The sequence below is a fragment of the Artemia sp. Qi Xiang Cuo genome, chromosome 15, assembly GCF_049724085.1.
Source record: "Artemia sp. Qi Xiang Cuo chromosome 15, ASM4972408v1, whole genome shotgun sequence".
Lineage (NCBI taxonomy): Eukaryota > Metazoa > Arthropoda > Branchiopoda > Anostraca > Artemiidae > Artemia > Artemia sp. Qi Xiang Cuo.
The window spans coordinates 48,468,115-48,484,132 of NC_142808.1; the positions used below are offsets into that span (position 1 = coordinate 48,468,115).

Here is a 16,018-nt window from a genome sequence, read left to right on the forward strand (position 1 = left end):
CGAAACTTCTATAGATCTTGAGAACCGATAAAAATTAGATATAATGAATTGAACTAACAATAGAACAGTTTTGGTTTAAGATGGTTGATAGGAAATACGTCTTGCAGAACTGTCACTTAAGACCATATTTCACTTTATTTAGGCCAACAATAAATTGAATTTGGCCCAAGAAATAATTTATTGGCTCCGGAATTCTTAATACGTTTAATTTTGTATCAGCTTTTTTCTCTTTCACTCCACTTTATTTCTCCTTTTCTCCTTCTCGCTCCGTTCTTCTTTTTTTTTGTAAAATCTAAGGTTTGTTTTCATTAGTCCTCATTATCCTAACTTGCAGGTAATTATGGATGATGACCTATTGGATAGAGGATTAACGCCATGAGAGTGACTGAAATTAAACTATTGCTAACCTTGTTGTCTACAATATGGCAACATGGCCTAGCATCTATTCAGGTAAACATCCTTTGAACGTAGTCTCCCTTCAACAGATAATAATTTTAAACTCCTTTGTACGTAGGCTACCTGTCTACTTGAAGATTCTCCCCAAAATTTCTGGATTTCATTCCTAAGCTTGGGATCTTGGGATATATATATATATATATACATATATATATATATATATATATATATATATATATATATATATATATATATATATATATATATATATATATATATATATATATATATATATATATATATATATATATATAGGCCTATAATTTGCATATATATATTTCCCTCAAAAAGTATAGTAAGCATAAATATTATTATTATTTAGTATCTTAGAATTTGTTTATATTTTTTATTTGTGTTATCGGTATTTAATTTTTTAGAACTTTTTAACCTTGAGATTTTTCGCAAGAGAATACTGTTAAATTCTCGTGACAGCCCTGGTCTCATCATTACAGGGATGTTAACCACTGTTATACTAATGTTACACGCGGAACCTAATGGCTGGTGTAGGTGTAGAAGCTATTGTCTTCCTTTCTCTTAATAATCAGCGGTTTCAAAAATGACAAGCTCAAAACGTCGTATACTAAGGTGATATTTTAGCCTTGACTTGCTTACAAGTTTTTAAATGTCAGTTTCTTCAACTTTTTTGCGCTCTGCCTGTATTCGAATATTCACTCCCAATTATTTGAAAAAGAATCCATCCTATTAATTTTTTGGTACATATACTGTTACGAACTCAACAATGCCCTCTCTGAAGATACTATCAAACAATTAGTGGCAACGAACTACAAGTAAGGAGTTACTCTGCTAAATAGTAAACGAAACTCTAAAAATGGAATTTTTGTGATAATTAACACGTCAAAAGAATTGGCTTTTTTATGCTGATTCCAAAAATGTACTCAAAAGCTTCGGCCTCAGAAAATTTGAAAAGATGGAAAACGCCTGCTTTTTTGAAAAGATGGAAAGCACCCCTAAGAAGTCAAGCGATCTTAATGAAGATCACATTATTAAATTCAGTGTATCAGAGAACACTGGTGTAGAGATTTCAAGCTCTTACCTAGAAAAATATGAATTTTTTTATTTTTGCCAGAAGAAAGATCACTGATGTATGTGTATTGTTTTCTCAGAGGGGGTCGTATGAAATCAACGGTCCTGGAAGATTGGGAGGGCTATCATTCAACCGGGGTTACTAGGTCCAGTTCTCTTTTCAAGGGACCAAAAATATCAGAGGACATCTAGCCCCCTCCTACACCTCGTATAGTGTTTGTTTTTGGAAAATATAAGCGTATTGTTTCGGGCATAGGGGCGGGAATTTCACGCGGTTAAATTTTCTCTCAGGAAAATTTTCCATGGGAAGGAAATATTCTCGGGGGTTCAAAGGAGGGGATTTCCTATTAAGATTTAAAAAAAAACATCAGAAATTATTTAAAGAACAATTATCCAAAAAACATTAAAATTATTTTGCAAATGAGGGTGGCTACCCCCTTCTCAATCCTTGTATTTTACGCTAAAGCTTGACTTTGAGAGTGACTCCTGAAACTCAAGGGCCGTTGAATTTGAATGAGAAGTATTTTGTAAAGACTCCCGCGTAAAGCGTATATCTGTGTATATCATGAATAGAATTAGTGTTTCATTTTGACACTTTTCCGACATGCTTGGCCTATGCCTCTTTTTAATAAGATTCTTGGTCTCTCGTTAATATCGTTTTAGGCTTATAGAACAAATGCATAAGAAACATTCTTTATGTCGTGGCAACCATCTTGATTTAACAATAATACTATCCCGCAGCTCTATTGGACTTTTTTTTTTTACTATTGATTATACGAAAGAATTTTAGAATCCGGAACACATATCCAGCTCACAGTTTTGTTATCCTTGCTGATTGCCATTCAAAAAATTTACATCGAAAATTCCATTACTAAAAGTAAATACAATTCTATGAGCCTTTGCTCCGAGCAATGTTATGACAATTTATGCTCTTGTGTTAAAAACGACGCATTTTCAGTTGCATAGAGAGTGAAGTATTGAGCGATTAACATCTCCAAAATCATTTCTATTGGTCTTACGTTTACTCTTTACCTTCATTTGAACATATTATTATTTATATTTAATCTCTGCTCGTCCTTAATTAATAATCATGTAAATTGTGAGTATTAGTAGTGATCCGCTTGATCCTGAAGCAGCTCACATTTTTTTTTATTTTTCCAAACTGACAGGCCACGTAACACTGTCCAGCGTTCTCACCACGGTCAGTTCCTAAAGTGCCTACAGCTGCCCGAATGTGCGTGCCACACAGCGATTTTCTGTGCTATAGTAAAAAAAAATATTGTAATAGTGCTAAAACAGTGTTAAATTAGCATTCTCTTGTTATTTTAACACTATTATAGCAACCTTGAGCACGTACTACAGGGCTACATATAATGAAACAGTTTTAAAATAGCACTTCCGTGCTACAGGTGGCAGCCCTGACACCGACACAACCAGAAGTGTCGATTGCTGATGCCCTTGGATCTTTCAGCACTCTCTTATCATGCAGGGTATTCACCAGTGTAGGTAAATTTTTATGCATCTTACTTTCATTCCTATGAATTTAAAGGTTTTTTTTACGAGTTGGATATTTTCTCTGCAATTAGAATTTAATATATCATCACGTGAATTAATAATAAATTCATTGTGTATTATAAAAAAATATCTAATAAAAGGAACCATATGATTTATTTAGATATTCTTGAGTTTCCAGTATTTGAAGAAGCCTTTTATTTACTTCAGCGATAGGCGCCATGGTAATGCTGAACGAGAATCATAAAAGATGGTCTATATTTATTAAATGCCTAATGTAGTACAACCTGAGTATTGAAATAAAGTCATTAAGCGTAATGTCATTAAGCCATAAAATGAAGTGGGTGTTTCAATTATATTTATAATTGTCATAAATAGCGTCATAAAGGTTTTCTTAACTTTTGTAGGTACATTTGCTGAATTATTAAATAAAAAAAATACATATAAAAAATAAAAATAAAGAAAAAACCTTGATATCAATGGTGCTTGTAGAAATTTTCCATGAAAGCTAAGGCTTGAAAACATTTTTTTTGTAATAGAAAACATCATAAATTTTCCAGAATGGTAATTTTTTTTTATAAAATCAAAAGAGGCGGAGGCTTTCACATACTCCTTTGTTAGTTTTCTTACTTTTTTTCTCCATTTTCATTGATGAAAATAATATATATATATATATATATATATATATATATATATATATATATATATATATATATATATATATATATATATATATATTATATACATATATTCTTTCTAATGAAGGGAGATCAGAGGTAAAGATTATCCAATAAATAAAGGAGAAATTTCGCATTTTGTATTGCTTTTAGGGCTCTCATACACAGTGAATTTCATTGCATTATTTTCATCAAGTTCCCACCCATTTTGGGGTAGTCAGATTATGGGCTACTAGAATTTAAGGAACAACTTTAGAATAAATTGATTTTGCATAGTCAGAATCGGCATGAATATTAACTCCGTATTTACTGTTTAGGTTTCTGTTGACAAGGGCTGCTCTTTATTTACAGTTTGCGCTTACTAGCTGTTTGCTCCAAGACTTTTTTAAAATTGAAGAAGGGTTATTACCCCCTCCCTCAAACCCTGTTTTCTTACATACCTATGCTTCAAAAGCAGTCATCATCCTTGGAACTTTGCACCCCTCAAAAAATTTGCTAGGAAAGATGTATGAAAGATCAAAATCAGCTATAGACTCATTATTTCTATTGTTTCAACGTTAATTCTTTAAAAACATCCTTTCTATAGGGATATTCCCATGGACGTCAACAAGGGGAAATACCCGGGAAACAAGAAGCCTTAAACTATGTACGTAATAGGAAAATGTGATATATTACCATTTAAATCTCGGCATATAAAGCTCCTGGGAGCACTTTTCCAACCCATGGCCTCCCTCCAGCTCGAGAAATTTTCTGGCGGCATTACTGTATCTGAAACTGGAAAGCTCAATATAAAGTTTTTCAATAATTTTGAACCGATTTCCTGTCACAAATTTTCACTCGCTGACATTTTTGCTCCTTTGTGGGCCAATTTTCACTCGCCCTACAAAATTACTGAAAACACCACTTTGCTGTAACACAATCTTTTCTGCTTCTTAAAAGGGTCGACAGGACGTTTGCGGTATAAAGCTCTTTCTTTATGTAGAAGACTCTTTCTAAAAAGTCCTCTTTTAATATTCTATAACCATTGGGTTCGATACGATCATCCTTTAGAAAAAAAAACGGGGATTGAGCTGGATGGAGATGAGTTGACTGGGGGTTGGTTAAATGGGTTTGAGTGAATGAAAAAGAGTTAAACGGAGGTGAAGTTACTATTCCTACTACTACTAATAACTACTCACCGCAGCAACAAGCCACCTGAGGCCAGCACAGCTACGTACGCTTCTTTTCCATCCTAATCCGTTCAAAGCCTCCCTCTTTATACCCTCCCAGGAAGTTCCCATCTACTAGGAGTTTAAGTTACATGCACAACAATCGGTGGTGTCGGGGAGAAGAAACGTCTATTATTATTATTATTATTATTATTATTATTTTTATTATTATTATTAATTGTATTATTAAAGATTCCGGTTGATTATTTCATAACGGCCTTTACACTTGTTTTTTTTTAACACGGTCATACCCACCCCCCTGATGTTTCACCATGGGCCAGGGGCAAATCTCCAGCATTTTTGTTGGGGGACAAGAGGGGTCCAAATCTGGATATTCAAGGGACATGGGATATGCAATAATTTTTTCTCCACATTATTGGGAGACAACTACCCCTCTCCTGTCCCCTCCCAAATGACGCTCCTGCCATGGGCAACCATTTTTCTAAAACTTACCCGCCATTATTATGGCTGGTAATTGTTGTGGTGGTAGCCTACAAACTAACATCATCTGCTCCATAACTCACAATAGCTCTATTGAGTATTTTAGGAGATGGGATGAGTGGGTAAAGCCTTAAGAATTTCGGAACGTTTTGTTATTACTCCTACCTTTTATAACAAGTTAGAGTATCCTGGCATCCCGGTTGAGAACATATGATCCAGAAGACCATTAAGGCTAGCCAATTATGTTGAACAATTCTATCTCATTAGTAAGCAATTCACAAAATTACAAAGCAAAGTAATTTCGCGCATGCGGTGGGCCATTTTGCGTACTATAAAATTTAATAATCCAGAGGACAAAACAGCTGTTTAAGCGTTAAAATTTGCTATGTTGAAGCTATAAAAATTAAATTAAGTGTCCCACTTTAATCGTATGCACGGCAATGTAAATCCTAGTTTAATTTGGAAATAGCCTTCAACCGGAAAAGCTTAGCTACATTTAGTGGTGGCAAACGTCAATACGCCTCCGCCTATAGAAATTTATTCCTGGGTGGAATTGGGGAAGTAAATCGGTAAAAATTGTGAAAAGGGGGGCCTATAAGAAATCTTAGGAAAATGCGTGAAAACTGGCAGATCGTCTCGCATACCCAAACCTGAGTGCTGGGCTGGCAAAAATTTTACTCTCTGTTTATATCTCTCACTCTTTCAGTTGTGTCACTGAGGAGGGAGGGGCAGGGATTTTTACCCACAGATTTTGTCCCCTCCCCAGTTTTGAGAAATGTTTTGGTATTTCATTGAAAAATTGTTTTTTTTCGATTTTCGAAAAATATATTTTTTCCAACCCTTTATTTCAATGGATTGACGCCACTGCTCTCTTTCCCTCTCTTTCTCTCTTTTACTCGCTTTCTCCCTCTTTCTCTTTCACTCCCGGACTCACTCACTAACTGATTCACTATTTATTTGGATTTGAATTATGTATCATATCCAGCACATTGCCTTTTATAAAACCACGTTTCCTTTTTCTTTTCTTTTTTGCAAAAGCTTCCCACTAGTCTGAAATTGAAAAATCAAAGTTTAGTCTAAATTGAGGGAGGGGGTTTCAAACTGGCTTTGAACTCCCCCTCCCAAAGGAAATATCATCTAGAGAATTCAATCCCGGTGAAAATTTACCCCGGACAATTACTCTTAACCACTCTGCGCATAAAATTGAGACGGAATAGAGAAAGCAAGACATATAAAAAGAATTTTGTATAAGAACTCTGGCAAATTTCCCCGTGGCAAAACCCCCAGCAGAATAGTTGCCCCCCCCCACACCCGAAAATGTATGACTAACTTCCCAATATCATATCCATAAGGCAGAGTTATTGGGCCTTTTAACTATGATGAGCAAAATGGCTATCTCAAAATTTTGATTGAACGACTTTCGGAAAAACGGGGTGAGGGAGGAGGCCAGGTTGCCCTCCAATCTTCTTGATCACCTAAAAAGGGCACTAGAACTTGTATTTCCGTTCGAATGAGCCCTTTCACGATATTGTAGGACCACTGGGTCGTCACGATCACCCCTGGGAAAAACAAACAAAGAAAAAAACAAACAAACAAACGAATAAACACGCATCCGTGATCTTTCTTCTGGCAAAAAATACAAAATTCCACTTTTTTGCAGATAGGAGCTTAAAACCAATATAATAGGGTTTTCCGATACGCTGAATCTGATGGTGGAATTTTCATTAAAATTCTGATACTTTTAGGGGCTGTTTCCTCCTGTTTTCAAAATCCGGCAAATTTTCTCAGGCTCGTAGCCTTTAATCGGTAGGACTAAACTTAATGAAACTTATGTGTTTAAAATAAGCATGATAAGCCGATTCTTTTGATACATCTATTGGTATCAAAATTCCGTTTTCTAGAGTTTTGGTTACTATTGAGCCGGGTCGCTCCTTACTTACAGCTCGTTGCCACGAACTGTTTGAAGATCTTAAAGTTCTTAAAAAAATTATCTCATTCAGGTTCGACGGCCTTTGTATTTTAGAAGTCTTTCTTAAAGACTTGTGACAAAAAGTCAAAATTTAGCGTAAAGACCGAGGGCTGTTAAGGGGCAACTCCCCTCACATACTCAATAAATTCTGTTCGTTTTAAATTTTAACAGTGCTCCTTACTTTCGGTTGAAAGAAAAACTTTTGTAACATATTTAAAAAAACACATTTTTAAAAACACTTTTAAAACATATTGTGACAACAAGGCTCTTAAAATACCAAGGGCATTAAAATATTATTCAACCCCTGAACCCGTCTTAGGTATATTCCTAACTGAAAAAGCAGTTTTCGAAGATTTTTCTTTTGATGTTCATAGGGAAGTATCCCAATATCTCCCAGACCAAACCACGAGAATAAATAATTGAACAAGTTTAGTTTATAAGTATTTAGTTTATAAGTTTATAAATATAAATATAAGTATATAATAAATATTAAATTATTTAGTTTATAAATATTTAAGTGCAGTTTATAAGTTTGGTTTATAAGTATTTAGTTTGTAAGTTTATAAATACAAATATTAGTATATTGTAAATAATACATTATTTGGTTTATAATTATATAAGCATAGTTTATAAATATTTAGTTTATAAGTATGTAAGCATAGTTTATAGTTTTATAAGCATTTAGTTTATAAGTTTATAAATGTGAATATAAGTATGTATATAATAAATAATAAAATATTTAGTTTATAAGTATATAAGTACAGCCTATAATTTTACATGTGTAGTTTATAAGTATTTAGTTTATAAGTTTATAAATGTAACTATAAGTACATAATAAATAATAAATTATTTAGTTTATAAGTATATAAGTATAGTTTATAAGTTTATATGTTTAGTTTAAAAGTATTTAGTTTGTAATTTTATAAGTATATATTAGTATAAAATAAATAATAAACTATTTAGTTTACAAGTATATAAGTATAATTTATAAGTTTATTTTATAAGTATTTAATCTATAAGTTTATAAATATAAATATAAGCATATAATAAATTGTTTATTTTAGGCTGCCAACTTGTCCTTTTTTTAAACTTGGAACGCGCTACTACCGAAAACTCCATAACTTCACATCGAAGTCTTTTTCATGAAAAATGCCTATTTTTAGTAATTCAATTCAATTCAAACTTTTTATTTCCTCCGAATACGAAGAGTAAAAAAAGAAATAAATAAAAATAATAACCGCTAATCAACAGGCCATAAAATTATCTTAAACTATATAACGAACAAATACGTAAAGGCCTTCAATCAAAATTACCACACAAATTAACACTTCATTCAATAGATAATAAATTAACAGTTCACAAATTAACACTTCATTCAAAAATTAAATAAAATAAAATAAATTAAGCTTCGTGCGCAGCTCTATATAAATTATGAGAAAAAATGAAATGAAATTATATTTCATTAAATAAGTACAATTTAAGATTTCAGTTTTTAATACCTCCATGTGCGCTTTGTATTTTTGTTTGTAGCTGGCGTCGAAATAATAAAAAAAACTAAACGTGAGTGAAAAATCAGCCTTAATTAGGCTAAAAACAAACAAAACTATCGTTTCAACTTTTTTCTTTTTATAATTTTATAGTAATTCCTACCTGCTGCAAAATCCAATTTGAATATGTTTGACCATTTTTTTTTTATTATGCTAAGATTATTTTCTGCAAGAGCGGATCCAGGATTTTGGTTCGGAGGGGGGTATTAATTTTTGACTCGGTTTTCGACTAATTTTACTAATATTTACTAAGGTTTTACTAATTTTCGACTCGGTCAAAAATTTCGGGGGGGGGGGTTTTCAAACCGGGTAACCCCCCCCCCCCCTGGATACGGCCTTGATTTTCTGTTATACATGTATTGGCTACTGCTATTGTTTCAATCATATATTTGTTTCTTTACCTATTTATGAACTAGGCAGATTCTTATATCCTTTTCTTGGATTTCAGGTTTTCCCAAGGGGAATGTTTTTTTCTCTGTGTGCCTGCTTGCAAAAAGGAGATAGTGAGGAAGCATAATGAGGTTTATGCGAGAAACTAAATTCGGCAAACTAAATTCCATTTTCGTCATTTACTAAATAAAAATAAATGATTGTCCATGAAATTTTTTGGAGACTTGTCTCATTATGGCAACTGTTCTTCCTGATTTAAAAATTATAAACGAATGAAATTATTACGTATTTGAGAAAAAGACTGAACGTGAGGTCGTGAGTGAAAAATCAGCCTTAATTAGGCTAAAAACATATATGGCCACCAGGTTAATAAAGTGCGGCTTTTCTTTGAAAGGTATGGATGTCTTTAGGAATCAGTATATTGCTAATGTTCAAATTTTTATGGAAGAAAACGATGTCAAATTTGACTAATTAGTCCTACCTATTCAATTTAACGCTTCGGCAGGCGACACTAATGGGAACTGAATAAAATAAAACAAGTTTTTTAAACTGAAAGTAAGCAGCAACATTAAAACTTAAAACGAACAGAAATTATTACGTATTTGAGGGAAATTGCTCCTCTGCAACAACTCGCTCTTTACGCTAAAGTTATTTAGCTTCTTATTGTTCTAATTAAACGAACATAGTGTTTCAAAGGTCGTTCTTAAAGAATTATAACATGATTTAAATTTTAGCGTAAAGAGCGAGGTGTTAAGGAGCAGCAACTCCCCTCAAATACATATTAATTTCTGTTCGTTTTAAGTTTTAGTGTTGTTCCTTACTTTCAGTTGAAGAAACTTGTATTTTTATTTAATTTCTGTTCGTTTTTTAAATAATGCCAGTTAATCTGACTAAGCCTCCACGGAGAAATCCCTCCTCCCCACAGATTTATTCTCTAGACAGTTCAATCCTGCTGAAAATCTATCCAGGACAATTACACTTAAAATTTCCACGCGTAAAATTGAGTCGGCAAAGAGAAAGCAAGACATAAGAATAATTTTGTATAGGACTTCTGGTAAATTCCCACAGTGTAAAATTTCCCCAGAAAAATTCACCCCCTGGAAACTTCCCTCCCCATGGAAAAATTATCCCCGTGGAAAATTCCACCAGCAGAAAATTCTTCCTCTCCCCCTAACCGAAAATGTATGTATACTTCCCAATAACAAATACTATACGTAAACAATGGACAAATTTGTAGCCTATAGATCTTTCCCCAGGGGCTGTGGAGGGTTATGATATCTCCTAAGGCATTGTTATTTGGCTTTTCAACTATGCTGAACAAAATGGCTATCTCAAAATTTTGATCGGACGACTTTGAGAAAAAAGGATAGTGGGAGGGGGCCTAGTTGCCCTCCAATCTTTTGGTGACTTAATAAGGGCACTAGAACTTTTAGTATCCGTTCAAATGAGCCCTTTCCCAATATTCTAGGACAAATGAATCAATACGATCACCCCTGGGGAAAAAACAGCAACAACAAAACAAACAAAAAAACAAATTAACACGCATCCAAGATCTTTCTTCTGGCAAAAAATACAAAATTCCACATTTTTATAGATAAGAGCTTGAAACCTCTACAATAGGGTTCTCTGATGCGATGAATCTGACGATGTGCTTTTCATTATCATTCTATGACTTTTAGAGGGTGTTCCCCCCTTTTTTTGAAAATCAGGCAAATTATCTCAGGCTCATAACCTCTGATTATCGACCCAGTGGTCCTAGAATATTGGGAGAGGGCTAATTCTAAAGAAAATTAAAAGTTCTAATGCCCTTTTTAAGTGACCAAAAAAATTGGAGGGCAACTAAGCCCCCTACCCCTATGAGATAGCCATTTTGTTCATCATAGTTCAAAAGCCTAATAACTTTGCCTTTGGGTATAATTACCCACCCCCACCCCCCCAGTCCCAGGGGAAAGGTCTTAAGTTATTAAATTTGTCCATTGTTTGCGCATAGTATTTGTTATTGGGATGTAGACATACATTTTCGGGTGGGGGGGGACACATTTTCTGCTGGGGGATTTTCCACGGGGGGATTTTCCATGGGGAGGGAACTTTCCAAAAAGTGAACGTGTCAGGGGAAATTATACACTGAGGGAATTTGCCAGAATTCTAATAAAAAATTATTTTTATATGTCTTGCTTTCTGTTTTCCGTCTCATTTTTACGCGCAGGGTGGTTAAGAGTAATTGTCCAGGGTGAACGTTCACCGGGATTGAATTGCCTAGAGGATATTTCCGTGGGTAGGGGTTTCTCCGTGGAGGTGGGGCCAGATTTTGTGGTATTATTTAAAAAATGATCAGGCATTTTTCAACTGAAAGTAAGGAGTAATATTAAAACTGAAAATGAACAGGTATTATTACGTACATAAAGGAGATTGCCCCCTCCTCAACTCCTCGCTCTTTGCGCTAAAGTTTGAATTTGTCCCAATTCTTTAATAATGACTCCTAAAACACAAGGGCCATTTAATTAGAACATTGAGACGCTTTTTTAAGAGTACTAAAAAAACTTTACCGTAGAGAGCGAAGTGTTGAGGAGGGGCAACCCCATTTATATACGTAATAATTTCTGTTTGTTTTAAGTTTTATTGTTGATGATTACTTTCAGTTGAAAAAATTTTTTCTTTTTTATTTAATGTTCTAAAAAGCAAATCCACCTTTCCAAATGCATCTAGTGAATAAAGACCATAAAAGTGAACTATAGCGAATAGAGGCTGCCAAGGCAAATATGTCCCCACCCATCTGTCGCAACTCTGTGCTCCCACATGCTGCTATTTATGTAAAAAAAACAACTGGAACTACACGTTTAATTTTCTAAAACAAAACACATATGGAACTTTGAAAATCGCTCGTATGATGCAGAAAAATCGCAATTATCTTTTACTTTGTCTTACACAAGATATGCCTCTGTCCATTTACTGCTGATGAGCTTCTATTACTGTTACGATATAGTCTTCTAAAATATAAGCAAATACTACTACTACTACTAATAACTCACCCACACACAGCTGCATAAGCTCTTCCTCCATCACAGTCTATCCAAAGCCCCCCTAATTTCTTTCAAGTCATTTCTTACCACATCTTCCCATCTTATTCGGTACCGACCTACAGAAAAAGGCTAAATAATAAGGGAATAAAGGCCACAAAAGCGAAGCTAGGAACAGAAGCGAAGCAAATATTTGTATACATGATGACATTTTAATGGCTGTCGAATTAGAATATGAAAATTGGTTTTCGAAGCAAAATTCGGATCTAAAAAGGGTCAAATCTATAGACTAGAAATACAAGATTTAGACCTAAATGACGGAGGGGGGAGGGGTATTAGAAAACAAAAAAGCACGCCTATTCTGAACTTGTTGACTGTGATTTCGCCAAAATTATCACATATTAATTTTCTTTATTGACAAATAATCTATAGCTATTAGTCCTCAGTTCCATCCACTCAAATTTTATAAAGTTGCTCATTTTGTTAGGATGTTTCATTAATAAAAGCAATGATCCCTTTTTTAGTCAGTTTTAAAACTGCAAAAAAAGGCCAAACCTATGCATTTGAGCAACAGAAATGTTTTTAATACCAAAATGTTAAGAAATGTTTTTTAATAGCATATCCAAAATCGGTCATGCAGAAACGCCCCTTTTTTTCAGGAAAAACGAATAAAAATAAAGAAAAATCTCAAAGTAAAATTTCCGCAATATTTTCTGGATTGAAAGGTCTTTCCTATCAATTCAAGTCAGAAACGTAGTCGTATGAAGATGTACAGCGGACTATTGGGAGAGATAAATTTTAACTAATTTTTTGATAAGAAACTGGATTTGGGCATAAGGATATTCCACTGTTTTGGTTAACTCTAAATTAATAACAGTTTCGGCTGCATTGATCTTTCCCTTTTTTCTATTTGTGAAATTTTTCCCTGTTGTCTCCTTATGCTCCTCCTTCCATTTTCTGTTTTTTGGGCTTTACATTTCAACTTCATGGCTTTCTGTATGATGTCAGCTTTACTATTTTTCTATATTCTCTTATAGCTTTCTAATATTTTCTTGTTATTTTCCGCAAATATTTCAACTTTATGGCTTTCTGTATGATTTTAACGTTTTTATTTTTTCTATATTCTCTTCCGGCTTTCCAATAATTTACCCGGTTACAACTGTTTTGACAAACTAGAATTTGGTCATAATTCATGTGAGCTAATGATAATTCAAAAGCAGTAATTGAAAAATACAGTAATTAAATTTGTTATATAATATGAAGGAGGGGATTGAGGTTTTTGACTGTCATTAGTTTTTATGTCATTAAAATTACTGTTATTGTCATTAGTAAGACAATGTCATTTAGCTCACTGTCATTGTCATTAATCGATGGCTTGTACATTGAAAGCTTATTTGGGTGTTAAAAATAAGATAAAAAAATGTTGATACCAAAACTTCAGTTTTTAACTATAACGAAAATGATAAAAGAGAATATCGTACATTCTAGAAATAAAGGAAAGATCTAAGTATCTCAGGGACTAATTAATATACAAGAAAACTGATTGAAGTATTTGTTATAGAATTTTCAGCATGAGAATTCAGGTTAAAAATTGTCGTAGACCTTAAGTTCAATTAAATTTTAACTTTTGTTTAAGTTTACTTTATTTTTTAATTTATTTTCATCTATTAATTTGATTTAATCTTATAATTTAATTGTTGATTAAACTTTAAGCTAATTAGTTCATTTTGATTTCACTGCTATTTAGTTTTGGCCTTTGACGGAAAATGTCAAATACCACCTTTTGAATAACTTCAGCCAATTTACATTTGTAGGTTTGGATTGAGGTCTCTGCATTTTTGTTTGTAATCCTTAGTGTTTAGAATCAAGGGAAACTTGATATTGCATTTATATTCCCTGTATCGGGTTGGCAGCAAATGGAGATTATTTACAAACAAGAAACCTCTGTGAAAATACTGTAGCCCTGATAAATATCAAAGATCGTTTATATCCTTTTTGATTACGTTTCTACGAGTCGGAATTAAATTTTGGAGGCGGTTTAACCCCCCCCCCTGGATGTGGCCTTAATAGGACCCCCTCGTTTGCGCACAATGGAACATTCTTGGGCACAGATGTCATGATTCCATTTCTTTACTTTTTCTTACGAACAAAATATGTTATCAAAACCATATTTCTTGGTACTACCGTCCTTGCATTGTTTTGGACAAAATTTTTCCCAAAAATCAAAAATATTTTTGATGAACCATACAAAATTTGGCCAAAATGGATGGCAAATTTACAGCTGGTTGACAGTGCTCTGGCAGCGGTTTTATTTCCGATATATTAAGATTTGATCATGTTACGGTTCAGCACCAACATGAGAATTATTTTATAAATCTTCCCTTCTCCTGAATATTTTCAGCGACTGAACAAAAGTCCTTGAATTCCTACGGTCAAAATTAAATTGTAGGAATACAAATTTAAGAAGTGATGAACGAAAACTGGAATATTTTGTCGTTATCTGTAATAAAATATGAGAAAACCAGTTTTTGCAACTATTGCTAAAGGTGAAAAAATCTTGAGAATTAAAAGTTTGTTGTATTCATCCTGGCTTGTGTACTCCTATACGCAAAGTTGCAATTATATGCAACCTTTTTCATACAACAAGAAACCCAAAATCAAGCGTTTGAAATATGTACCTCCGAAGAATATTGAATATCCATTGGTCCCAGAAAGTCACATGCCAATCAATACGAGATGCTACTAGATAACGACTTGTGATCGACGCAACCGACGGGGCAACCGTCATAGGAAAACGTCCAGCAATATACTAAGGCACAACTACCGGACTGGTCTACGCAGTTTTAAAAATTTATCCAACCCGAATGGGAGGTTGTGGTGGCTGCAGCAAACCAATGGTATGATTGGAGGCTTTTCCTCGATGCCCAGGGTGCCTCAGGTGGAACTAAGGTCTTAGATAAGGTTTCTAAATATATTTCCTTATAACATAGAAAACTATTATACTGACATTTTAACCCAATTTTGTTTGAAATTACTATTGCATAAATATTTCTTATTATTTAGGAGCATGAAGATCTGGCTGAAGAGTATAATAAGTATCAGGAATCCTCTCAATCGTTTGCCCAGCTTGTCCGTAGTGTCGGCCCCGGATTTAGAGTAAAGCTCATTCAAAATGAGAAAAACTCCATCGTATCAAACAAAGGTAAATAATTGATAATAAATGGCTGAATGTTTTTAGGAACTATACTATCTTTAATTAGTCGATCTTAATTCTATCAAGATAAGTACAATAGATGCAATAGGGGGGGGGGTCAATTCCATCAAATAATAAAAGAGCCCCAATGAATTTGACAATTAGGAGAGATGGGCCAGAAGCTCTTCTTCTCTTCACCATACCTGAATTTTATCATAAGTATTTTCAGTGACTGTAAGAAGCGACATCGAGACTTTAAATGAATGAAAGCTTTTCAAAATAAATTTCAATTCAACTCAGTTTTATTGATAATAGAATCAATAAGCATCTAAAAAATTCATACAAAAAAGATACAATCTTTAAGCAAACACTTTAAATTACTAAACCCTTTTCCTCAAGGCCATAGCCTGTTGAGGTAGCATAAATTGCTGTAATTTACGTGAGCATTCAAATCCATCCACTCCACACTACCAGAAATGGGACCTAGCTACCAAAATCATCCAAATTAATAAAAGGAAAGAAAAGGAAACGAACCCAAAACAACATAATTCCCTTTAATCTATC

The 16,018-nt window shown here is 33.7% G+C and overlaps 1 long non-coding RNA gene across 1 annotated transcript; it reads left to right on the forward strand.

Moving 5' to 3' along the window:
• Positions 1-291: 291 nt before the first annotated feature.
• On the forward strand, positions 292-15,471 carry LOC148943768 (uncharacterized). Its single transcript, XR_016142938.1, has 2 exons — positions 292-450; positions 15,325-15,471. It is a non-coding gene; the product is annotated as an uncharacterized LOC148943768 (long non-coding RNA).
• The last annotated feature ends 547 nt before the right edge of the window (positions 15,472-16,018 follow it).